This window comes from Leptodactylus fuscus, unplaced genomic scaffold (genome assembly GCF_031893055.1).
Source record: "Leptodactylus fuscus isolate aLepFus1 unplaced genomic scaffold, aLepFus1.hap2 HAP2_SCAFFOLD_421, whole genome shotgun sequence".
NCBI classification, from domain to species: Eukaryota; Metazoa; Chordata; class Amphibia; order Anura; family Leptodactylidae; genus Leptodactylus; species Leptodactylus fuscus.
The window spans coordinates 19,676-42,358 of record NW_027440446.1 but is presented as its reverse complement, the minus strand read 5'-3'; the positions used below and the strand labels follow the sequence as shown (position 1 = coordinate 42,358).

At 42.4% G+C, this 22,683-nt stretch overlaps 20 non-coding genes and 1 pseudogene across 20 annotated transcripts; all 21 read left to right on the top strand.

The window, feature by feature from the left end:
* Positions 1 to 859: 859 nt before the first annotated feature.
* Positions 860 to 1,030, top strand: LOC142188356 (U2 spliceosomal RNA; annotated as a pseudogene).
* A 613-nt stretch (positions 1,031 to 1,643) lies between these two features.
* Positions 1,644 to 1,834, top strand: LOC142188390 (U2 spliceosomal RNA). The gene has a single exon (XR_012712885.1). It is a non-coding gene; the product is annotated as a U2 spliceosomal RNA (small nuclear RNA).
* Positions 1,835 to 2,447: 613 nt separating this feature from the next.
* On the top strand, positions 2,448 to 2,638 carry LOC142188388 (U2 spliceosomal RNA). Its single transcript, XR_012712883.1, has one exon. It is a non-coding gene; the product is annotated as a U2 spliceosomal RNA (small nuclear RNA).
* Positions 2,639 to 3,251: 613 nt separating this feature from the next.
* LOC142188387 (U2 spliceosomal RNA) lies at positions 3,252 to 3,442 on the top strand. The gene has a single exon (XR_012712882.1). It is a non-coding gene; the product is annotated as a U2 spliceosomal RNA (small nuclear RNA).
* A 613-nt stretch (positions 3,443 to 4,055) lies between these two features.
* LOC142188386 (U2 spliceosomal RNA) lies at positions 4,056 to 4,246 on the top strand. Its single transcript, XR_012712881.1, has one exon. It is a non-coding gene; the product is annotated as a U2 spliceosomal RNA (small nuclear RNA).
* Positions 4,247 to 4,859: 613 nt separating this feature from the next.
* Positions 4,860 to 5,050, top strand: LOC142188385 (U2 spliceosomal RNA). The gene has a single exon (XR_012712880.1). It is a non-coding gene; the product is annotated as a U2 spliceosomal RNA (small nuclear RNA).
* A 613-nt stretch (positions 5,051 to 5,663) lies between these two features.
* On the top strand, positions 5,664 to 5,854 carry LOC142188384 (U2 spliceosomal RNA). Its single transcript, XR_012712879.1, has one exon. It is a non-coding gene; the product is annotated as a U2 spliceosomal RNA (small nuclear RNA).
* A 613-nt stretch (positions 5,855 to 6,467) lies between these two features.
* On the top strand, positions 6,468 to 6,658 carry LOC142188383 (U2 spliceosomal RNA). The gene has a single exon (XR_012712878.1). It is a non-coding gene; the product is annotated as a U2 spliceosomal RNA (small nuclear RNA).
* Positions 6,659 to 7,271: 613 nt separating this feature from the next.
* Positions 7,272 to 7,462, top strand: LOC142188382 (U2 spliceosomal RNA). The gene has a single exon (XR_012712877.1). It is a non-coding gene; the product is annotated as a U2 spliceosomal RNA (small nuclear RNA).
* A 613-nt stretch (positions 7,463 to 8,075) lies between these two features.
* On the top strand, positions 8,076 to 8,266 carry LOC142188381 (U2 spliceosomal RNA). Its single transcript, XR_012712876.1, has one exon. It is a non-coding gene; the product is annotated as a U2 spliceosomal RNA (small nuclear RNA).
* Positions 8,267 to 8,879: 613 nt separating this feature from the next.
* Positions 8,880 to 9,070, top strand: LOC142188380 (U2 spliceosomal RNA). Its single transcript, XR_012712875.1, has one exon. It is a non-coding gene; the product is annotated as a U2 spliceosomal RNA (small nuclear RNA).
* Positions 9,071 to 9,683: 613 nt separating this feature from the next.
* LOC142188379 (U2 spliceosomal RNA) lies at positions 9,684 to 9,874 on the top strand. Its single transcript, XR_012712874.1, has one exon. It is a non-coding gene; the product is annotated as a U2 spliceosomal RNA (small nuclear RNA).
* A 613-nt stretch (positions 9,875 to 10,487) lies between these two features.
* On the top strand, positions 10,488 to 10,678 carry LOC142188376 (U2 spliceosomal RNA). Its single transcript, XR_012712872.1, has one exon. It is a non-coding gene; the product is annotated as a U2 spliceosomal RNA (small nuclear RNA).
* Positions 10,679 to 11,291: 613 nt separating this feature from the next.
* On the top strand, positions 11,292 to 11,482 carry LOC142188375 (U2 spliceosomal RNA). The gene has a single exon (XR_012712871.1). It is a non-coding gene; the product is annotated as a U2 spliceosomal RNA (small nuclear RNA).
* A 613-nt stretch (positions 11,483 to 12,095) lies between these two features.
* LOC142188374 (U2 spliceosomal RNA) lies at positions 12,096 to 12,286 on the top strand. The gene has a single exon (XR_012712870.1). It is a non-coding gene; the product is annotated as a U2 spliceosomal RNA (small nuclear RNA).
* Positions 12,287 to 18,355: 6,069 nt separating this feature from the next.
* LOC142188353 (U2 spliceosomal RNA) lies at positions 18,356 to 18,545 on the top strand. Its single transcript, XR_012712853.1, has one exon. It is a non-coding gene; the product is annotated as a U2 spliceosomal RNA (small nuclear RNA).
* Positions 18,546 to 19,158: 613 nt separating this feature from the next.
* On the top strand, positions 19,159 to 19,349 carry LOC142188373 (U2 spliceosomal RNA). Its single transcript, XR_012712869.1, has one exon. It is a non-coding gene; the product is annotated as a U2 spliceosomal RNA (small nuclear RNA).
* Positions 19,350 to 19,962: 613 nt separating this feature from the next.
* Positions 19,963 to 20,153, top strand: LOC142188371 (U2 spliceosomal RNA). Its single transcript, XR_012712868.1, has one exon. It is a non-coding gene; the product is annotated as a U2 spliceosomal RNA (small nuclear RNA).
* A 613-nt stretch (positions 20,154 to 20,766) lies between these two features.
* LOC142188370 (U2 spliceosomal RNA) lies at positions 20,767 to 20,957 on the top strand. Its single transcript, XR_012712867.1, has one exon. It is a non-coding gene; the product is annotated as a U2 spliceosomal RNA (small nuclear RNA).
* Positions 20,958 to 21,570: 613 nt separating this feature from the next.
* On the top strand, positions 21,571 to 21,761 carry LOC142188369 (U2 spliceosomal RNA). The gene has a single exon (XR_012712866.1). It is a non-coding gene; the product is annotated as a U2 spliceosomal RNA (small nuclear RNA).
* Positions 21,762 to 22,374: 613 nt separating this feature from the next.
* LOC142188368 (U2 spliceosomal RNA) lies at positions 22,375 to 22,565 on the top strand. Its single transcript, XR_012712865.1, has one exon. It is a non-coding gene; the product is annotated as a U2 spliceosomal RNA (small nuclear RNA).
* The last annotated feature ends 118 nt before the right edge of the window (positions 22,566 to 22,683 follow it).

Here is a 22,683-nt window from a genome sequence, read left to right as displayed (position 1 = left end):
TTGCCCATATGCCTTTCACTGCCCTAAGCAGTACACATATGCTGCAGACTTCCTTAAAAAACACCAGTTGGAACATATCCCTATGGTTAGATTTGTGTCTGACAAAAAAAGTCTTTCAAAATTGTGTACCAACCAGGTACAGTGTCCCATACTTGGCCTAACTTCCGCAAAAGCAAAGGAAGTGTGGGATAAAATATATAAATATGACATATCAAATGCGCAGAAAGACGTAATGTGGTTATCGGCTCAAAATGTTTTGCCGGTCAGGTGCTCTCAACATAGGAGGGGCTTGGCGACTTCCGCAAACTGTCCCAGAACCGGATGTGCTGGTGAGGAGGACGTCCACCATCTCTTTTGGGGATGTCAGTATGCGAGGCAAGTATGGAAGAGTGTGAACGGTGTATGTAAGGAAATGACTGGGTTGGAATGTTTGTCGGGAGAGTTTGTGATGTATGGGTTGGTGAAACTAAGAAGCGTCAAAGCACGGGTTCTATGGATCTTTTTGTCCTGTGTAAAAGAGGTTCTGTGGAATAGCAGAAATATTTACGTGTTTAAAAAAGAGGAATTGAGCATAACTGATTGTCGTAATATGGTCTTGGAAAAGCTTTATTTTCACTATCAGGTGGACGCAAGTAAAAACCTGGATGCGGAAGGGTTCTGGAAGTTCTCCAAATGGAGAAGTCTGTTAACTTGATTTGTTTGTGTTTTTCCTTTCTGTAAACTCTGTTAAAATTAAAATTGCGAAAATAACCCAAATCTGAATGATGAATGGATTGGACTGATAAAGTATTTGCCCAGTACCAATCCATATCTGAGAGATATGGAAAAAAAAAAAAAAAAAAAAAAAAAAAAAAAAAAAAAAAAAAAAAAAAAAAAATCTGTTCTTATCAGTTTAATATCTGATACGTCCCCTATCTGGGGACCATATATTAAATGGATTTTTAGAACAGGGAGCTGGAATCGGAGCTTGCTCTGTCCACTCCACGCATTGACCTGGTATTGCATTACTTCCAGGATCGGTGCACCCCTTTCCAATTCAGTTGAAAGAAAGAGACAGAGGACTGACCGACCAACAGAGAAGATTGCTGCACCTGGCAAGCTAGCAAAGAGAAAATTGACAGTTGGACGTGGCCTGATGCTGTGACTGACTCTACCTGAAAGGTACTTCATTAATTATTTTCTTTGATTGATTGATTGATTGATTGATTGATTGCAAATGACATTACTGCTGCAAAGTGTCTGATTTGCTGCCATTTTATTCAATTTTAAATGCATTGAATTCTTTTAAAATTTTTGGGCATAAATTTATTTCTGAACTTGCACTTGACCGGACACTTGAATGGGTGTGGTCAAACGGTGGGAGTGGTTTATGCAGATTCGCAAAATTCGGCAAAATCCGCTGGCGTCACAAGATAACATTTGCACATGTCACTTTGCCTTGCACAAAAGTTTTTCTTTTCTTTTTTTTCACTTTTGGTGGCAGGTAGGGAAAACCTGCACAAGCTAATTGATTTCTACTTCATTAAGGGAAAGGAAAAAAAAACAAAAAAAAAAACAAAATAGGGCTGCAGCAGCATGGTGCACACCTTGAGCGGTGCACAGTGAACACGGAAGGGCGCCAGAACAGGTGCCGAGCGCTTGCCATCGCTTCTCGGCCTTCTGGCTAAGATCAAGTGTAGTATCTGTTCTTATCAGTTTAATATCTGATACGTCCCCTATCTGGGGACCATATATTAAATGGATTTTTAGAACAGGGAGCTGGAATCGGAGCTTGCTCTGTCCACTCCACGCATTGACCTGGTATTGCATTACTTCCAGGATCGGTGCACCCCTTTCCAATTCAGTTGAAAGAAAGAGACAGAGGACTGACCGACCAACAGAGAAGATTGCTGCACCTGGCAAGCTAGCAAAGAGAAAATTGACAGTTGGACGTGGCCTGATGCTGTGACTGACTCTACCTGAAAGGTACTTCATTAATTATTTTCTTTGATTGATTGATTGATTGATTGATTGATTGCAAATGACATTACTGCTGCAAAGTGTCTGATTTGCTGCCATTTTATTCAATTTTAAATGCATTGAATTCTTTTAAAATTTTTGGGCATAAATTTATTTCTGAACTTGCACTTGACCGGACACTTGAATGGGTGTGGTCAAACGGTGGGAGTGGTTTATGCAGATTCGCAAAATTCGGCAAAATCCGCTGGCGTCACAAGATAACATTTGCACATGTCACTTTGCCTTGCACAAAAGTTTTTCTTTTCTTTTTTTTCACTTTTGGTGGCAGGTAGGGAAAACCTGCACAAGCTAATTGATTTCTACTTCATTAAGGGAAAGGAAAAAAAAACAAAAAAAAAAACAAAATAGGGCTGCAGCAGCATGGTGCACACCTTGAGCGGTGCACAGTGAACACGGAAGGGCGCCAGAACAGGTGCCGAGCGCTTGCCATCGCTTCTCGGCCTTCTGGCTAAGATCAAGTGTAGTATCTGTTCTTATCAGTTTAATATCTGATACGTCCCCTATCTGGGGACCATATATTAAATGGATTTTTAGAACAGGGAGCTGGAATCGGAGCTTGCTCTGTCCACTCCACGCATTGACCTGGTATTGCATTACTTCCAGGATCGGTGCACCCCTTTCCAATTCAGTTGAAAGAAAGAGACAGAGGACTGACCGACCAACAGAGAAGATTGCTGCACCTGGCAAGCTAGCAAAGAGAAAATTGACAGTTGGACGTGGCCTGATGCTGTGACTGACTCTACCTGAAAGGTACTTCATTAATTATTTTCTTTGATTGATTGATTGATTGATTGATTGATTGCAAATGACATTACTGCTGCAAAGTGTCTGATTTGCTGCCATTTTATTCAATTTTAAATGCATTGAATTCTTTTAAAATTTTTGGGCATAAATTTATTTCTGAACTTGCACTTGACCGGACACTTGAATGGGTGTGGTCAAACGGTGGGAGTGGTTTATGCAGATTCGCAAAATTCGGCAAAATCCGCTGGCGTCACAAGATAACATTTGCACATGTCACTTTGCCTTGCACAAAAGTTTTTCTTTTCTTTTTTTTCACTTTTGGTGGCAGGTAGGGAAAACCTGCACAAGCTAATTGATTTCTACTTCATTAAGGGAAAGGAAAAAAAAACAAAAAAAAAAACAAAATAGGGCTGCAGCAGCATGGTGCACACCTTGAGCGGTGCACAGTGAACACGGAAGGGCGCCAGAACAGGTGCCGAGCGCTTGCCATCGCTTCTCGGCCTTCTGGCTAAGATCAAGTGTAGTATCTGTTCTTATCAGTTTAATATCTGATACGTCCCCTATCTGGGGACCATATATTAAATGGATTTTTAGAACAGGGAGCTGGAATCGGAGCTTGCTCTGTCCACTCCACGCATTGACCTGGTATTGCATTACTTCCAGGATCGGTGCACCCCTTTCCAATTCAGTTGAAAGAAAGAGACAGAGGACTGACCGACCAACAGAGAAGATTGCTGCACCTGGCAAGCTAGCAAAGAGAAAATTGACAGTTGGACGTGGCCTGATGCTGTGACTGACTCTACCTGAAAGGTACTTCATTAATTATTTTCTTTGATTGATTGATTGATTGATTGATTGATTGCAAATGACATTACTGCTGCAAAGTGTCTGATTTGCTGCCATTTTATTCAATTTTAAATGCATTGAATTCTTTTAAAATTTTTGGGCATAAATTTATTTCTGAACTTGCACTTGACCGGACACTTGAATGGGTGTGGTCAAACGGTGGGAGTGGTTTATGCAGATTCGCAAAATTCGGCAAAATCCGCTGGCGTCACAAGATAACATTTGCACATGTCACTTTGCCTTGCACAAAAGTTTTTCTTTTCTTTTTTTTCACTTTTGGTGGCAGGTAGGGAAAACCTGCACAAGCTAATTGATTTCTACTTCATTAAGGGAAAGGAAAAAAAAACAAAAAAAAAAACAAAATAGGGCTGCAGCAGCATGGTGCACACCTTGAGCGGTGCACAGTGAACACGGAAGGGCGCCAGAACAGGTGCCGAGCGCTTGCCATCGCTTCTCGGCCTTCTGGCTAAGATCAAGTGTAGTATCTGTTCTTATCAGTTTAATATCTGATACGTCCCCTATCTGGGGACCATATATTAAATGGATTTTTAGAACAGGGAGCTGGAATCGGAGCTTGCTCTGTCCACTCCACGCATTGACCTGGTATTGCATTACTTCCAGGATCGGTGCACCCCTTTCCAATTCAGTTGAAAGAAAGAGACAGAGGACTGACCGACCAACAGAGAAGATTGCTGCACCTGGCAAGCTAGCAAAGAGAAAATTGACAGTTGGACGTGGCCTGATGCTGTGACTGACTCTACCTGAAAGGTACTTCATTAATTATTTTCTTTGATTGATTGATTGATTGATTGATTGATTGCAAATGACATTACTGCTGCAAAGTGTCTGATTTGCTGCCATTTTATTCAATTTTAAATGCATTGAATTCTTTTAAAATTTTTGGGCATAAATTTATTTCTGAACTTGCACTTGACCGGACACTTGAATGGGTGTGGTCAAACGGTGGGAGTGGTTTATGCAGATTCGCAAAATTCGGCAAAATCCGCTGGCGTCACAAGATAACATTTGCACATGTCACTTTGCCTTGCACAAAAGTTTTTCTTTTCTTTTTTTTCACTTTTGGTGGCAGGTAGGGAAAACCTGCACAAGCTAATTGATTTCTACTTCATTAAGGGAAAGGAAAAAAAAACAAAAAAAAAAACAAAATAGGGCTGCAGCAGCATGGTGCACACCTTGAGCGGTGCACAGTGAACACGGAAGGGCGCCAGAACAGGTGCCGAGCGCTTGCCATCGCTTCTCGGCCTTCTGGCTAAGATCAAGTGTAGTATCTGTTCTTATCAGTTTAATATCTGATACGTCCCCTATCTGGGGACCATATATTAAATGGATTTTTAGAACAGGGAGCTGGAATCGGAGCTTGCTCTGTCCACTCCACGCATTGACCTGGTATTGCATTACTTCCAGGATCGGTGCACCCCTTTCCAATTCAGTTGAAAGAAAGAGACAGAGGACTGACCGACCAACAGAGAAGATTGCTGCACCTGGCAAGCTAGCAAAGAGAAAATTGACAGTTGGACGTGGCCTGATGCTGTGACTGACTCTACCTGAAAGGTACTTCATTAATTATTTTCTTTGATTGATTGATTGATTGATTGATTGATTGCAAATGACATTACTGCTGCAAAGTGTCTGATTTGCTGCCATTTTATTCAATTTTAAATGCATTGAATTCTTTTAAAATTTTTGGGCATAAATTTATTTCTGAACTTGCACTTGACCGGACACTTGAATGGGTGTGGTCAAACGGTGGGAGTGGTTTATGCAGATTCGCAAAATTCGGCAAAATCCGCTGGCGTCACAAGATAACATTTGCACATGTCACTTTGCCTTGCACAAAAGTTTTTCTTTTCTTTTTTTTCACTTTTGGTGGCAGGTAGGGAAAACCTGCACAAGCTAATTGATTTCTACTTCATTAAGGGAAAGGAAAAAAAAACAAAAAAAAAAACAAAATAGGGCTGCAGCAGCATGGTGCACACCTTGAGCGGTGCACAGTGAACACGGAAGGGCGCCAGAACAGGTGCCGAGCGCTTGCCATCGCTTCTCGGCCTTCTGGCTAAGATCAAGTGTAGTATCTGTTCTTATCAGTTTAATATCTGATACGTCCCCTATCTGGGGACCATATATTAAATGGATTTTTAGAACAGGGAGCTGGAATCGGAGCTTGCTCTGTCCACTCCACGCATTGACCTGGTATTGCATTACTTCCAGGATCGGTGCACCCCTTTCCAATTCAGTTGAAAGAAAGAGACAGAGGACTGACCGACCAACAGAGAAGATTGCTGCACCTGGCAAGCTAGCAAAGAGAAAATTGACAGTTGGACGTGGCCTGATGCTGTGACTGACTCTACCTGAAAGGTACTTCATTAATTATTTTCTTTGATTGATTGATTGATTGATTGATTGATTGCAAATGACATTACTGCTGCAAAGTGTCTGATTTGCTGCCATTTTATTCAATTTTAAATGCATTGAATTCTTTTAAAATTTTTGGGCATAAATTTATTTCTGAACTTGCACTTGACCGGACACTTGAATGGGTGTGGTCAAACGGTGGGAGTGGTTTATGCAGATTCGCAAAATTCGGCAAAATCCGCTGGCGTCACAAGATAACATTTGCACATGTCACTTTGCCTTGCACAAAAGTTTTTCTTTTCTTTTTTTTCACTTTTGGTGGCAGGTAGGGAAAACCTGCACAAGCTAATTGATTTCTACTTCATTAAGGGAAAGGAAAAAAAAACAAAAAAAAAAACAAAATAGGGCTGCAGCAGCATGGTGCACACCTTGAGCGGTGCACAGTGAACACGGAAGGGCGCCAGAACAGGTGCCGAGCGCTTGCCATCGCTTCTCGGCCTTCTGGCTAAGATCAAGTGTAGTATCTGTTCTTATCAGTTTAATATCTGATACGTCCCCTATCTGGGGACCATATATTAAATGGATTTTTAGAACAGGGAGCTGGAATCGGAGCTTGCTCTGTCCACTCCACGCATTGACCTGGTATTGCATTACTTCCAGGATCGGTGCACCCCTTTCCAATTCAGTTGAAAGAAAGAGACAGAGGACTGACCGACCAACAGAGAAGATTGCTGCACCTGGCAAGCTAGCAAAGAGAAAATTGACAGTTGGACGTGGCCTGATGCTGTGACTGACTCTACCTGAAAGGTACTTCATTAATTATTTTCTTTGATTGATTGATTGATTGATTGATTGATTGCAAATGACATTACTGCTGCAAAGTGTCTGATTTGCTGCCATTTTATTCAATTTTAAATGCATTGAATTCTTTTAAAATTTTTGGGCATAAATTTATTTCTGAACTTGCACTTGACCGGACACTTGAATGGGTGTGGTCAAACGGTGGGAGTGGTTTATGCAGATTCGCAAAATTCGGCAAAATCCGCTGGCGTCACAAGATAACATTTGCACATGTCACTTTGCCTTGCACAAAAGTTTTTCTTTTCTTTTTTTTCACTTTTGGTGGCAGGTAGGGAAAACCTGCACAAGCTAATTGATTTCTACTTCATTAAGGGAAAGGAAAAAAAAACAAAAAAAAAAACAAAATAGGGCTGCAGCAGCATGGTGCACACCTTGAGCGGTGCACAGTGAACACGGAAGGGCGCCAGAACAGGTGCCGAGCGCTTGCCATCGCTTCTCGGCCTTCTGGCTAAGATCAAGTGTAGTATCTGTTCTTATCAGTTTAATATCTGATACGTCCCCTATCTGGGGACCATATATTAAATGGATTTTTAGAACAGGGAGCTGGAATCGGAGCTTGCTCTGTCCACTCCACGCATTGACCTGGTATTGCATTACTTCCAGGATCGGTGCACCCCTTTCCAATTCAGTTGAAAGAAAGAGACAGAGGACTGACCGACCAACAGAGAAGATTGCTGCACCTGGCAAGCTAGCAAAGAGAAAATTGACAGTTGGACGTGGCCTGATGCTGTGACTGACTCTACCTGAAAGGTACTTCATTAATTATTTTCTTTGATTGATTGATTGATTGATTGATTGATTGCAAATGACATTACTGCTGCAAAGTGTCTGATTTGCTGCCATTTTATTCAATTTTAAATGCATTGAATTCTTTTAAAATTTTTGGGCATAAATTTATTTCTGAACTTGCACTTGACCGGACACTTGAATGGGTGTGGTCAAACGGTGGGAGTGGTTTATGCAGATTCGCAAAATTCGGCAAAATCCGCTGGCGTCACAAGATAACATTTGCACATGTCACTTTGCCTTGCACAAAAGTTTTTCTTTTCTTTTTTTTCACTTTTGGTGGCAGGTAGGGAAAACCTGCACAAGCTAATTGATTTCTACTTCATTAAGGGAAAGGAAAAAAAAACAAAAAAAAAAACAAAATAGGGCTGCAGCAGCATGGTGCACACCTTGAGCGGTGCACAGTGAACACGGAAGGGCGCCAGAACAGGTGCCGAGCGCTTGCCATCGCTTCTCGGCCTTCTGGCTAAGATCAAGTGTAGTATCTGTTCTTATCAGTTTAATATCTGATACGTCCCCTATCTGGGGACCATATATTAAATGGATTTTTAGAACAGGGAGCTGGAATCGGAGCTTGCTCTGTCCACTCCACGCATTGACCTGGTATTGCATTACTTCCAGGATCGGTGCACCCCTTTCCAATTCAGTTGAAAGAAAGAGACAGAGGACTGACCGACCAACAGAGAAGATTGCTGCACCTGGCAAGCTAGCAAAGAGAAAATTGACAGTTGGACGTGGCCTGATGCTGTGACTGACTCTACCTGAAAGGTACTTCATTAATTATTTTCTTTGATTGATTGATTGATTGATTGATTGATTGCAAATGACATTACTGCTGCAAAGTGTCTGATTTGCTGCCATTTTATTCAATTTTAAATGCATTGAATTCTTTTAAAATTTTTGGGCATAAATTTATTTCTGAACTTGCACTTGACCGGACACTTGAATGGGTGTGGTCAAACGGTGGGAGTGGTTTATGCAGATTCGCAAAATTCGGCAAAATCCGCTGGCGTCACAAGATAACATTTGCACATGTCACTTTGCCTTGCACAAAAGTTTTTCTTTTCTTTTTTTTCACTTTTGGTGGCAGGTAGGGAAAACCTGCACAAGCTAATTGATTTCTACTTCATTAAGGGAAAGGAAAAAAAAACAAAAAAAAAAACAAAATAGGGCTGCAGCAGCATGGTGCACACCTTGAGCGGTGCACAGTGAACACGGAAGGGCGCCAGAACAGGTGCCGAGCGCTTGCCATCGCTTCTCGGCCTTCTGGCTAAGATCAAGTGTAGTATCTGTTCTTATCAGTTTAATATCTGATACGTCCCCTATCTGGGGACCATATATTAAATGGATTTTTAGAACAGGGAGCTGGAATCGGAGCTTGCTCTGTCCACTCCACGCATTGACCTGGTATTGCATTACTTCCAGGATCGGTGCACCCCTTTCCAATTCAGTTGAAAGAAAGAGACAGAGGACTGACCGACCAACAGAGAAGATTGCTGCACCTGGCAAGCTAGCAAAGAGAAAATTGACAGTTGGACGTGGCCTGATGCTGTGACTGACTCTACCTGAAAGGTACTTCATTAATTATTTTCTTTGATTGATTGATTGATTGATTGATTGATTGCAAATGACATTACTGCTGCAAAGTGTCTGATTTGCTGCCATTTTATTCAATTTTAAATGCATTGAATTCTTTTAAAATTTTTGGGCATAAATTTATTTCTGAACTTGCACTTGACCGGACACTTGAATGGGTGTGGTCAAACGGTGGGAGTGGTTTATGCAGATTCGCAAAATTCGGCAAAATCCGCTGGCGTCACAAGATAACATTTGCACATGTCACTTTGCCTTGCACAAAAGTTTTTCTTTTCTTTTTTTTCACTTTTGGTGGCAGGTAGGGAAAACCTGCACAAGCTAATTGATTTCTACTTCATTAAGGGAAAGGAAAAAAAAACAAAAAAAAAAACAAAATAGGGCTGCAGCAGCATGGTGCACACCTTGAGCGGTGCACAGTGAACACGGAAGGGCGCCAGAACAGGTGCCGAGCGCTTGCCATCGCTTCTCGGCCTTCTGGCTAAGATCAAGTGTAGTATCTGTTCTTATCAGTTTAATATCTGATACGTCCCCTATCTGGGGACCATATATTAAATGGATTTTTAGAACAGGGAGCTGGAATCGGAGCTTGCTCTGTCCACTCCACGCATTGACCTGGTATTGCATTACTTCCAGGATCGGTGCACCCCTTTCCAATTCAGTTGAAAGAAAGAGACAGAGGACTGACCGACCAACAGAGAAGATTGCTGCACCTGGCAAGCTAGCAAAGAGAAAATTGACAGTTGGACGTGGCCTGATGCTGTGACTGACTCTACCTGAAAGGTACTTCATTAATTATTTTCTTTGATTGATTGATTGATTGATTGATTGATTGCAAATGACATTACTGCTGCAAAGTGTCTGATTTGCTGCCATTTTATTCAATTTTAAATGCATTGAATTCTTTTAAAATTTTTGGGCATAAATTTATTTCTGAACTTGCACTTGACCGGACACTTGAATGGGTGTGGTCAAACGGTGGGAGTGGTTTATGCAGATTCGCAAAATTCGGCAAAATCCGCTGGCGTCACAAGATAACATTTGCACATGTCACTTTGCCTTGCACAAAAGTTTTTCTTTTCTTTTTTTTCACTTTTGGTGGCAGGTAGGGAAAACCTGCACAAGCTAATTGATTTCTACTTCATTAAGGGAAAGGAAAAAAAAACAAAAAAAAAAACAAAATAGGGCTGCAGCAGCATGGTGCACACCTTGAGCGGTGCACAGTGAACACGGAAGGGCGCCAGAACAGGTGCCGAGCGCTTGCCATCGCTTCTCGGCCTTCTGGCTAAGATCAAGTGTAGTATCTGTTCTTATCAGTTTAATATCTGATACGTCCCCTATCTGGGGACCATATATTAAATGGATTTTTAGAACAGGGAGCTGGAATCGGAGCTTGCTCTGTCCACTCCACGCATTGACCTGGTATTGCATTACTTCCAGGATCGGTGCACCCCTTTCCAATTCAGTTGAAAGAAAGAGACAGAGGACTGACCGACCAACAGAGAAGATTGCTGCACCTGGCAAGCTAGCAAAGAGAAAATTGACAGTTGGACGTGGCCTGATGCTGTGACTGACTCTACCTGAAAGGTACTTCATTAATTATTTTCTTTGATTGATTGATTGATTGATTGATTGATTGCAAATGACATTACTGCTGCAAAGTGTCTGATTTGCTGCCATTTTATTCAATTTTAAATGCATTGAATTCTTTTAAAATTTTTGGGCATAAATTTATTTCTGAACTTGCACTTGACCGGACACTTGAATGGGTGTGGTCAAACGGTGGGAGTGGTTTATGCAGATTCGCAAAATTCGGCAAAATCCGCTGGCGTCACAAGATAACATTTGCACATGTCACTTTGCCTTGCACAAAAGTTTTTCTTTTCTTTTTTTTCACTTTTGGTGGCAGGTAGGGAAAACCTGCACAAGCTAATTGATTTCTACTTCATTAAGGGAAAGGAAAAAAAAACAAAAAAAAAAACAAAATAGGGCTGCAGCAGCATGGTGCACACCTTGAGCGGTGCACAGTGAACACGGAAGGGCGCCAGAACAGGTGCCGAGCGCTTGCCATCGCTTCTCGGCCTTCTGGCTAAGATCAAGTGTAGTATCTGTTCTTATCAGTTTAATATCTGATACGTCCCCTATCTGGGGACCATATATTAAATGGATTTTTAGAACAGGGAGCTGGAATCGGAGCTTGCTCTGTCCACTCCACGCATTGACCTGGTATTGCATTACTTCCAGGATCGGTGCACCCCTTTCCAATTCAGTTGAAAGAAAGAGACAGAGGACTGACCGACCAACAGAGAAGATTGCTGCACCTGGCAAGCTAGCAAAGAGAAAATTGACAGTTGGACGTGGCCTGATGCTGTGACTGACTCTACCTGAAAGGTACTTCATTAATTATTTTCTTTGATTGATTGATTGATTGATTGATTGATTGCAAATGACATTACTGCTGCAAAGTGTCTGATTTGCTGCCATTTTATTCAATTTTAAATGCATTGAATTCTTTTAAAATTTTTGGGCATAAATTTATTTCTGAACTTGCACTTGACCGGACACTTGAATGGGTGTGGTCAAACGGTGGGAGTGGTTTATGCAGATTCGCAAAATTCGGCAAAATCCGCTGGCGTCACAAGATAACATTTGCACATGTCACTTTGCCTTGCACAAAAGTTTTTCTTTTCTTTTTTTTCACTTTTGGTGGCAGGTAGGGAAAACCTGCACAAGCTAATTGATTTCTACTTCATTAAGGGAAAGGAAAAAAAAACAAAAAAAAAAACAAAATAGGGCTGCAGCAGCATGGTGCACACCTTGAGCGGTGCACAGTGAACACGGAAGGGCGCCAGAACAGGTGCCGAGCGCTTGCCATCGCTTCTCGGCCTTCTGGCTAAGATCAAGTGTAGTATCTGTTCTTATCAGTTTAATATCTGATACGTCCCCTATCTGGGGACCATATATTAAATGGATTTTTAGAACAGGGAGCTGGAATCGGAGCTTGCTCTGTCCACTCCACGCATTGACCTGGTATTGCATTACTTCCAGGATCGGTGCACCCCTTTCCAATTCAGTTGAAAGAAAGAGACAGAGGACTGACCGACCAACAGAGAAGATTGCTGCACCTGGCAAGCTAGCAAAGAGAAAATTGACAGTTGGACGTGGCCTGATGCTGTGACTGACTCTACCTGAAAGGTACTTCATTAATTATTTTCTTTGATTGATTGATTGATTGATTGATTGATTGCAAATGACATTACTGCTGCAAAGTGTCTGATTTGCTGCCATTTTATTCAATTTTAAATGCATTGAATTCTTTTAAAATTTTTGGGCATAAATTTATTTCTGAACTTGCACTTGACCGGACACTTGAATGGGTGTGGTCAAACGGTGGGAGTGGTTTATGCAGATTCGCAAAATTCGGCAAAATCCGCTGGCGTCACAAGATAACATTTGCACATGTCACTTTGCCTTGCACAAAAGTTTTTCTTTTCTTTTTTTTCACTTTTGGTGGCAGGTAGGGAAAACCTGCACAAGCTAATTGATTTCTACTTCATTAAGGGAAAGGAAAAAAAAACAAAAAAAAAAACAAAATAGGGCTGCAGCAGCATGGTGCACACCTTGAGCGGTGCACAGTGAACACGGAAGGGCGCCAGAACAGGTGCCGAGCGCTTGCCATCGCTTCTCGGCCTTTTGGCAAAGATCAAGTGACCTTGTCTTGTTGTAGCCTGGTTACTTGGGATTTGCTGGAGTATAGGACCTCCGGGTACCCTTCCCCTCGGCCTGGTGGGATCGTCCGGGTTTATTGCCCGGACTTCACCCACCTGCTGCTATAGGGGGGGAGGCTTAGTCCCGGAGGAACGAGAAGGGATCCCCCCAGAAGAGTTCTCAATATACCCATAGTGGTTATTGGAGAGACAGTTTTGGCTACCGTTGCCACAGTTGCAACCCGTTGTTGCAAATATGGTTGCGCCTTTTGAGCAAGTACCACCTTATGTGCGCATCCCCAACTCCTTGAGGATCCACCTCAATGGAGGAACTGCGGGTCTTACCCCCGTTAGATTCGTGGTTGAGAAGGTACTGGAGGGCGTCCTCCAGGTCCAGAAAAGGGACATCCTGGCCATGCAGGACTACCAAAAACGTGGAGACTACGATGTTACTTTCCGAAAGCCCGGTAACTGGAGAGCCGCTTTAGACGCAGCCAGGGTGAAGTGGCGAGAACTGGACCAGTTGGGCGTAACAATACTGCTACATCATGAGGAAAAAACTTTATTGACCATCAAGATGTACTCACCCCTGGTTTCTGATGAGTTAGTGATACGTTTTGTTAAATTCTTTTTTTCAGATGTCGAGTTCAAAGGCCGTATCGAGAATGAGTGTGGTATCTGGAGTGTTAAATGGACTTTTATGGTGACCTTAAGGATTGGCGAGGATGGAAGACCTCTTCTGCCGCCTGCCCGTTTCCGGCTCGGTACCGTGAATGGTGACCTCTTTTATCGAGGGATGCAGGACTTCTGCAAAGGCTGTGGCAAGTACGGACACACTAAAGATAAATGTGATGTAACTTGCAGGAACTGTGGAAGCACAGAGCACTACATGCGGGAGTGTAAAGGCGATAGGCGCTGTAACTTCTGTCAACAGCTGGGACACATATACAGAGAGTGCCCGCACAACAGAAGGGAAGGTGATGACATGCCCGCTAATGAGCCTGCCAATGAGTCTGCCAATGCATCTACCAGTGTGCCAAAGGAGAAGGAGACCACGGGAGGAAAGAAGAAGGAGGAAGCCCCAATGGAAACTGCTGACCCTCCAGCAGAGGCCCCGCCGACCCGCCAGGAGGGGGATCAGATGGATACATCTGAGAAAAATACCGGAGGTAAGAGGGCCCCAAGGGAGAGGACCGCAGAGTCCGGGGATGTTGGTGGGGCTCCAGGCCAGGCACCCAAAAAGCTTAAAAAGCTGTATGTGCATGCCGTGACGGGTGCTGGGACGGCCCAGAAAGGCAAGGGGACGAGCACAAGGTCCGGGAGCCAGCCGGTGCCCCTATCTAAGCCCAAAAGAGCTTCCGGGTCTGAGACGGGGGAAACACGGGTTTTTTCAATGGAGCCTAACCTAAACTTTGTGCCTAGGAATGAAGGGACGGCGCTGCCCGGTGGAGAAGACACGGCGGGGAAACCCGCGGTGGTCGGCTCGAGTGGTAGTTCGGTCTCTGACCTAATGGGTTTCGGGGATACCCCCCCATGTGCACAGCCCCCTCCCCCTATAGACCAGCCCACCGGGGGCTTGAGGGGGGAGGTGGGTTCCCCTGGTAGGCCTCCTGACGATGCAGTAAGTGGCGAGGATATAAACGCCCAGCCCCCTGAGACCCAGGTGGAAGGTTGGGCAACCCCGGATGACGCGGGAACCTTTTGCGAGGCTCTCTGCGGTGTGGATACAGATGTTAGTTTCCCCTCCTTCTCCCCCATGTCGGACTTGGGCGGAGAGGAATTCCCGATTTTTAGGCGGGTTGGTGGGCCAGAAGACTGACATGTTGTATTTAAAGTCCAGAAGAAAGACCTTCTTGGATCACGTGGTATTTTGAAATCTTGTGTTCTTTTTCCCAAAAACATTACTCATGGCAGAGCTTAAAGGAGTTACCCTGAATATCCGCAGTGCAAGCAGCAGAAGACGACGAGTGGTTTTAATGAACTATTTATCGCTTTTATCTGCTTCAGTTTTTTTTCTTCAGGAGTGCTGCATCCCTCACCGTTCCAGCTACGAATGTTACCAAAAGGACTGGACTTACGGTACATCTGCGTGGTCCGGGTCTAACGAGCCCGGATCCGCCGGGGTCGCCATTCTTTTTAGGGGAAACATTTTAATTGATTTTATTCAAGAGATTTTACCGGGAAGGATTTTACTGGTTAAGGCTTTTATTAACGGCACTAGATGGCAGTTTTTAAATTTTTATGCTTCCCCAAATAAGGAACAAAGGGCCGAGATGATGGAGGTTTTAAATTTATACATAAGCTCCGCTGAACCCCTCATCTTGGCCGGGGATTTTAATACCGTCCTCAAAGGTGAGCGCCGGCTGACAAGTAGCGTAAGTCGTAATTATGACAAAACCTCCGGCATGCTTAAAAACATGATTTTAGACCACAAATTAACCGACGTATACAAATGTTGTAACCGGGGCATGCCGGAGGAAGCCGGCGCCACCTGGAGCAACGCGACTTGTAGTTCACGAATTGATTATGTTTTATGCTCTGAGGACGTACTGCCATCTAGATGCGAAGTTTTAACTAATGCCTTCTCGGACCATAAGATTTTAAACTTTACTGTTGTTCTTAGAAATACTTATTTTAATGGTTTAAAGTCTTGGAGATTAAATGTTTCCCTACTAGACGATCCACGGGTGGCAGAAAGTTTTAAAAGGTTTTATTCTTTTCACAGGCAGCAGAAAGACCCCCAACTCCCTATAGTGACCTGGTGGGAGGAGATGAAAGGAAAGTTTCGTAAGTTTTTTAATAAATGGGGGATAAGGCTGGCCAAAGAAAAGAGGGCTTTTTATGACGATCTTAACACTCGTTTACAGACCTTTTATTATTTTAAAAATCATGGCATGGAGGTGGAGCAGGAGATTGTAGCCTTAAAAAACGAAATTAAAAGGTGCCTGGAAAAGAAAGGTAATGAGCTTATTTTTAATTCCAAGGCAAAACATGTTGAGCAGGATGAAAAGTGCTCGAGATATTTTTTTAAAAAAATTAATGCAAAAAAAGAGCACATAGCCGAAATCGATAGTGAAACTGATATTCGTAATATTTTAAACAAAGTCCATGGTTTTTATTCAAATCTTTTTAGTGCCAAACCCGTGGATCAGTCTTTTTTAGCTGACTCGCTGAAAGAGATTACAACTGTTTTAAATCCCGCCTCACAGAGTCTTTTATCTCGTGAACCCAATGAAAGGGAGATTTTAGACACTATTAAAAGTTTTAAGGCAGGGAAAGTGCCCGGACTGGATGGTTTGCCCATTGAGTTTTATGCGAAATTTTATGAGATTTTAAAGAATGACCTTTTTAATTTGTTTTTAGAAGTTTTTAGGTCCAAAAAAATCCCTAATTCCTGGAAAAAAGGAGTAGTGACCTTGATCTATAAAAAGGGAGATAAGAGTGATCTCAAGAACTGGAGGCCGATCACGCTCCTGAATGCAGACTACAAGATAATGGCAAAGCTATGTGCTACCCGTTTAAAAAACGTCGCAGGAGAAATTATTCACAGCAACCAAGTCTGCGCCATACCAGGTAGAAGCATTTGGGATAGTTTAAATTTGGTAAGGGATATTATTGAGGACATTAAAAACCGAAAGGACAAATTAGCAATTCTCTCTATTGACTTCGAAAAGGCATTCGACAGAGTTTCGCATTTTTATCTTTTTAAAGTTTTAAGGAAAATGGGCATTCCTGAAGGTTTTTTATCCTCATTACGGGCTTTTTATGATGGTTGTACAAGCCAAGTTTTAATTAATGGTTTTAAGACAGAGGAGTTTTTATTGGAATCAGGGGTCAAACAGGGGTGTCCCTTGTCCCCACTGCTTTTTATCTGTGCACTAGAGCCTCTTTTAATTGTTTTAAGACGCGATAAGCAGATTCGTGGTGTCCCCCTCCCAGGGGGGGCGGGCGTCGAGGCTAAAGCAGTGGGGTACATGGATGATGTCACCGTATTCTGCAGGGACACCCCTTCGCTTTTAAAAACTCTTAGACAAATCGAGTTTTATTGTTGCGCCTCTGGTTTTAAAGTTAATTTTAATAAAAGTTCCATTTTAAAAGTCGGGAAGGAGATGGATTTTAGAGACGTGCCTGTCCCGGTTTTAGAGTCTGTAACCATTTTAGGTGTCTCTTTCAGCGAGTCAAATGATGGAGTGGCAAGTTGGAACATGGTGGCAGACAAGGTAAATGCTAAACTATGTATGTGGAACTTAAGGAAGCTTTCCATGGAAGGTAAAATTCTGGTTTTAAAAATGGTGATTTTACCGATTTTACTTTATTTAAGCATGGTTTTCCCTCCCCCTACGAATATGCTAAGGAAAATTACTAAAAGATGTTACACATTTTTCTGGAGTTCTCCAATGGAGAAATTGAGAAGAGAGGAAGTCGTAAAACATAAGAAAAATGGGGGGAGGGACTTCCCGGATTTTAACAGGTTCCTTTTAATCAAGTATTTTAGCTTCACTTTTAATGCTCTTTTTAAAAACCATCATTGGTCATATTTTACAAGGTATCATTTGGGGTTTTATATGAGAAAATTAAAATGGTTTGAAATATCTTTTACATCACCATACTCTTTTAACCTCAATTCACATTACAGTATAATTGATAAAATAGTGACCTTATATAAATTAAAAGAAAAGAGCACGGAAATTCTGAGAAATAGTAAAAAATTAATTGTGGAGCTTAGGAGTACGGAGGTAATGTGTAGAATTTTAAATTTAAATGAACAAAAAAGCAAGACCGCATGGACCCTAATTAACGCACCGTATCTTTTTAATTCTCAAAGGGATCTCGCCTGGAGCTGCGCCCACAGATGTCTTCCATGCCGGGCATTCCAACACCGGAGGGGCTACGTGAGGTCCGCCATCTGCCCAAGGACTGGATGCAATCACGATGAAACCATTCAACATCTATTCTGGGATTGCAAGTTTGCTCAAGACGTCTGGACTTTGGTTTTACCACTTTTAAGAAAGATGGCGGGCCTCCAGGTTTTAACTTCCGAAGCTATCTTTTATGGACTTTTTAAGTGCCCCTCCCAGAGACATCAGATGACGGCATGGAAGACCATAAATTCAGCAAAGGGCGCGCTCTGGGCGGCGAGAAACATTTTAATTTTTAAACGGGACGTTTTAACTGCACATGATGTCTTATACCTCTGTTTTAGCGAAATGTATTTATACTATGTTTTAGACAAAAGAAAGGCTCCCTCCCTAATAAAGTACTGGTTTTACGAGGAGTGGAGAACCTTGTCTAGTGCCGCCATGTTTCCAACTTGAGTACCGAGCCGGATTCTTTTATGTTTTATGAATGTAAAATATGTATGAGTGTGTTTCTTTGTGTAATTTTCTAATTTTTATCCTTGTATGTAAACTTAATCTTGATGGTTAATAAAATTGGCCCTTGTGGCTTTGAACTCAAAAAAAATCTGTTCTTATCAGTTTAATATCTGATACGTCCCCTATCTGGGGACCATATATTAAATGGATTTTTAGAACAGGGAGCTGGAATCGGAGCTTGCTCTGTCCACTCCACGCATTGACCTGGTATTGCATTACTTCCAGGATCGGTGCACCCCTTTCCAATTCAGTTGAAAGAAAGAGACAGAGGACTGACCGACCAACAGAGAAGATTGCTGCACCTGGCAAGCTAGCAAAGAGAAAATTGACAGTTGGACGTGGCCTGATGCTGTGACTGACTCTACCTGAAAGGTACTTCATTAATTATTTTCTTTGATTGATTGATTGATTGATTGATTGATTGCAAATGACATTACTGCTGCAAAGTGTCTGATTTGCTGCCATTTTATTCAATTTTAAATGCATTGAATTCTTTTAAAATTTTTGGGCATAAATTTATTTCTGAACTTGCACTTGACCGGACACTTGAATGGGTGTGGTCAAACGGTGGGAGTGGTTTATGCAGATTCGCAAAATTCGGCAAAATCCGCTGGCGTCACAAGATAACATTTGCACATGTCACTTTGCCTTGCACAAAAGTTTTTCTTTTCTTTTTTTTCACTTTTGGTGGCAGGTAGGGAAAACCTGCACAAGCTAATTGATTTCTACTTCATTAAGGGAAAGGAAAAAAAAACAAAAAAAAAAACAAAATAGGGCTGCAGCAGCATGGTGCACACCTTGAGCGGTGCACAGTGAACACGGAAGGGCGCCAGAACAGGTGCCGAGCGCTTGCCATCGCTTCTCGGCCTTCTGGCTAAGATCAAGTGTAGTATCTGTTCTTATCAGTTTAATATCTGATACGTCCCCTATCTGGGGACCATATATTAAATGGATTTTTAGAACAGGGAGCTGGAATCGGAGCTTGCTCTGTCCACTCCACGCATTGACCTGGTATTGCATTACTTCCAGGATCGGTGCACCCCTTTCCAATTCAGTTGAAAGAAAGAGACAGAGGACTGACCGACCAACAGAGAAGATTGCTGCACCTGGCAAGCTAGCAAAGAGAAAATTGACAGTTGGACGTGGCCTGATGCTGTGACTGACTCTACCTGAAAGGTACTTCATTAATTATTTTCTTTGATTGATTGATTGATTGATTGATTGATTGCAAATGACATTACTGCTGCAAAGTGTCTGATTTGCTGCCATTTTATTCAATTTTAAATGCATTGAATTCTTTTAAAATTTTTGGGCATAAATTTATTTCTGAACTTGCACTTGACCGGACACTTGAATGGGTGTGGTCAAACGGTGGGAGTGGTTTATGCAGATTCGCAAAATTCGGCAAAATCCGCTGGCGTCACAAGATAACATTTGCACATGTCACTTTGCCTTGCACAAAAGTTTTTCTTTTCTTTTTTTTCACTTTTGGTGGCAGGTAGGGAAAACCTGCACAAGCTAATTGATTTCTACTTCATTAAGGGAAAGGAAAAAAAAACAAAAAAAAAAACAAAATAGGGCTGCAGCAGCATGGTGCACACCTTGAGCGGTGCACAGTGAACACGGAAGGGCGCCAGAACAGGTGCCGAGCGCTTGCCATCGCTTCTCGGCCTTCTGGCTAAGATCAAGTGTAGTATCTGTTCTTATCAGTTTAATATCTGATACGTCCCCTATCTGGGGACCATATATTAAATGGATTTTTAGAACAGGGAGCTGGAATCGGAGCTTGCTCTGTCCACTCCACGCATTGACCTGGTATTGCATTACTTCCAGGATCGGTGCACCCCTTTCCAATTCAGTTGAAAGAAAGAGACAGAGGACTGACCGACCAACAGAGAAGATTGCTGCACCTGGCAAGCTAGCAAAGAGAAAATTGACAGTTGGACGTGGCCTGATGCTGTGACTGACTCTACCTGAAAGGTACTTCATTAATTATTTTCTTTGATTGATTGATTGATTGATTGATTGATTGCAAATGACATTACTGCTGCAAAGTGTCTGATTTGCTGCCATTTTATTCAATTTTAAATGCATTGAATTCTTTTAAAATTTTTGGGCATAAATTTATTTCTGAACTTGCACTTGACCGGACACTTGAATGGGTGTGGTCAAACGGTGGGAGTGGTTTATGCAGATTCGCAAAATTCGGCAAAATCCGCTGGCGTCACAAGATAACATTTGCACATGTCACTTTGCCTTGCACAAAAGTTTTTCTTTTCTTTTTTTTCACTTTTGGTGGCAGGTAGGGAAAACCTGCACAAGCTAATTGATTTCTACTTCATTAAGGGAAAGGAAAAAAAAACAAAAAAAAAAACAAAATAGGGCTGCAGCAGCATGGTGCACACCTTGAGCGGTGCACAGTGAACACGGAAGGGCGCCAGAACAGGTGCCGAGCGCTTGCCATCGCTTCTCGGCCTTCTGGCTAAGATCAAGTGTAGTATCTGTTCTTATCAGTTTAATATCTGATACGTCCCCTATCTGGGGACCATATATTAAATGGATTTTTAGAACAGGGAGCTGGAATCGGAGCTTGCTCTGTCCACTCCACGCATTGACCTGGTATTGCATTACTTCCAGGATCGGTGCACCCCTTTCCAATTCAGTTGAAAGAAAGAGACAGAGGACTGACCGACCAACAGAGAAGATTGCTGCACCTGGCAAGCTAGCAAAGAGAAAATTGACAGTTGGACGTGGCCTGATGCTGTGACTGACTCTACCTGAAAGGTACTTCATTAATTATTTTCTTTGATTGATTGATTGATTGATTGATTGATTGCAAATGACATTACTGCTGCAAAGTGTCTGATTTGCTGCCATTTTATTCAATTTTAAATGCATTGAATTCTTTTAAAATTTTTGGGCATAAATTTATTTCTGAACTTGCACTTGACCGGACACTTGAATGGGTGTGGTCAAACGGTGGGAGTGGTTTATGCAGATTCGCAAAATTCGGCAAAATCCGCTGGCGTCACAAGATAACATTTGCACATGTCACTTTGCCTTGCACAAAAGTTTTTCTTTTCTTTTTTTTCACTTTTGGTGGCAGGTAGGGAAAACCTGCACAAGCTAATTGATTTCTACTTCATTAAGGGAAAGGAAAAAAAAACAAAAAAAAAAACAAAATAGGGCTGCAGCAGCATGGTGCACACCTTGAGCGGTGCACAGTGAACACGGAAGGGCGCCAGAACAGGTGCCGAGCGCTTGCCATCGCTTCTCGGCCTTCTGGCTAAGATCAAGTGTAGTATCTGTTCTTATCAGTTTAATATCTGATACGTCCCCTATCTGGGGACCATATATTAAATGGATTTTTAGAACAGGGAGCTGGAATCGGAGCTTGCTCTGTCCACTCCACGCATTGACCTGGTATTGCATTACTTCCAGGATCGGTGCACCCCTTTCCAATTCAGTTGAAAGAAAGAGACAGAGGACTGACCGACCAACAGAGAAGATTGCTGCACCTGGCAAGCTAGCAAAGAGAAAATTGACAGTTGGACGTGGCCTGATGCTGTGACTGACTCTACCTGAAAGGTACTTCATTAATTATTTTCTTTGATTGATTGATTGATTGATTGATTGATTGCAAATGACATTACTGCTGCAAAGTGTCTGATTTGCTGCCATTTTATTCAATTTTAAATGCATTGAATTCTTTTAAAATTTTTGGGCATAAATTTATTTCTGAACTTGCACTTGACCGGACACTTGAATGGGTGTGGTCAAACGGTGGGAGTGGTTTATGCAGATTCGCAAAATTCGGCAAAATCCGCTGGCGTCACAAGATAACATTTGCACATGTCACTTTGCCTTGCACAAAAGTTTTTCTTTTCTTTTTTTTCACTTTTGGTGGCAGGTAGGGAAAACCTGCACAAGCTAATTGATTTCTACTTCATTAAGGGAAAGGAAAAAAAAACAAAAAAAAAAACAAAATAGGGCTGCAGCAGCATGGTGCACACCTTGAGCGGTGCACAGTGAACACGGAAGGGCGCCAGAACAGGTGCCGAGCGCTTGCCATCGCTTCTCGGCCTTCTGGCTAAGATCAAGTGTAGTATCTGTTCTTATCAGTTTAATATCTGATACGTCCCCTATCTGGGGACCATATATTAAATGGATTTTTAGAACAGGGAGCTGGAATCGGAGCTTGCTCTGTCCACTCCACGCATTGACCTGGTATTGCATTACTTCCAGGATCGGTGCACCCCTTTCCAATTCAGTTGAAAGAAAGAGACAGAGGACTGACCGACCAACAGAGAAGATTGCTGCACCTGGCAAGCTAGCAAAGAGAAAATTGACAGTTGGACGTGGCCTGATGCTGTGACTGA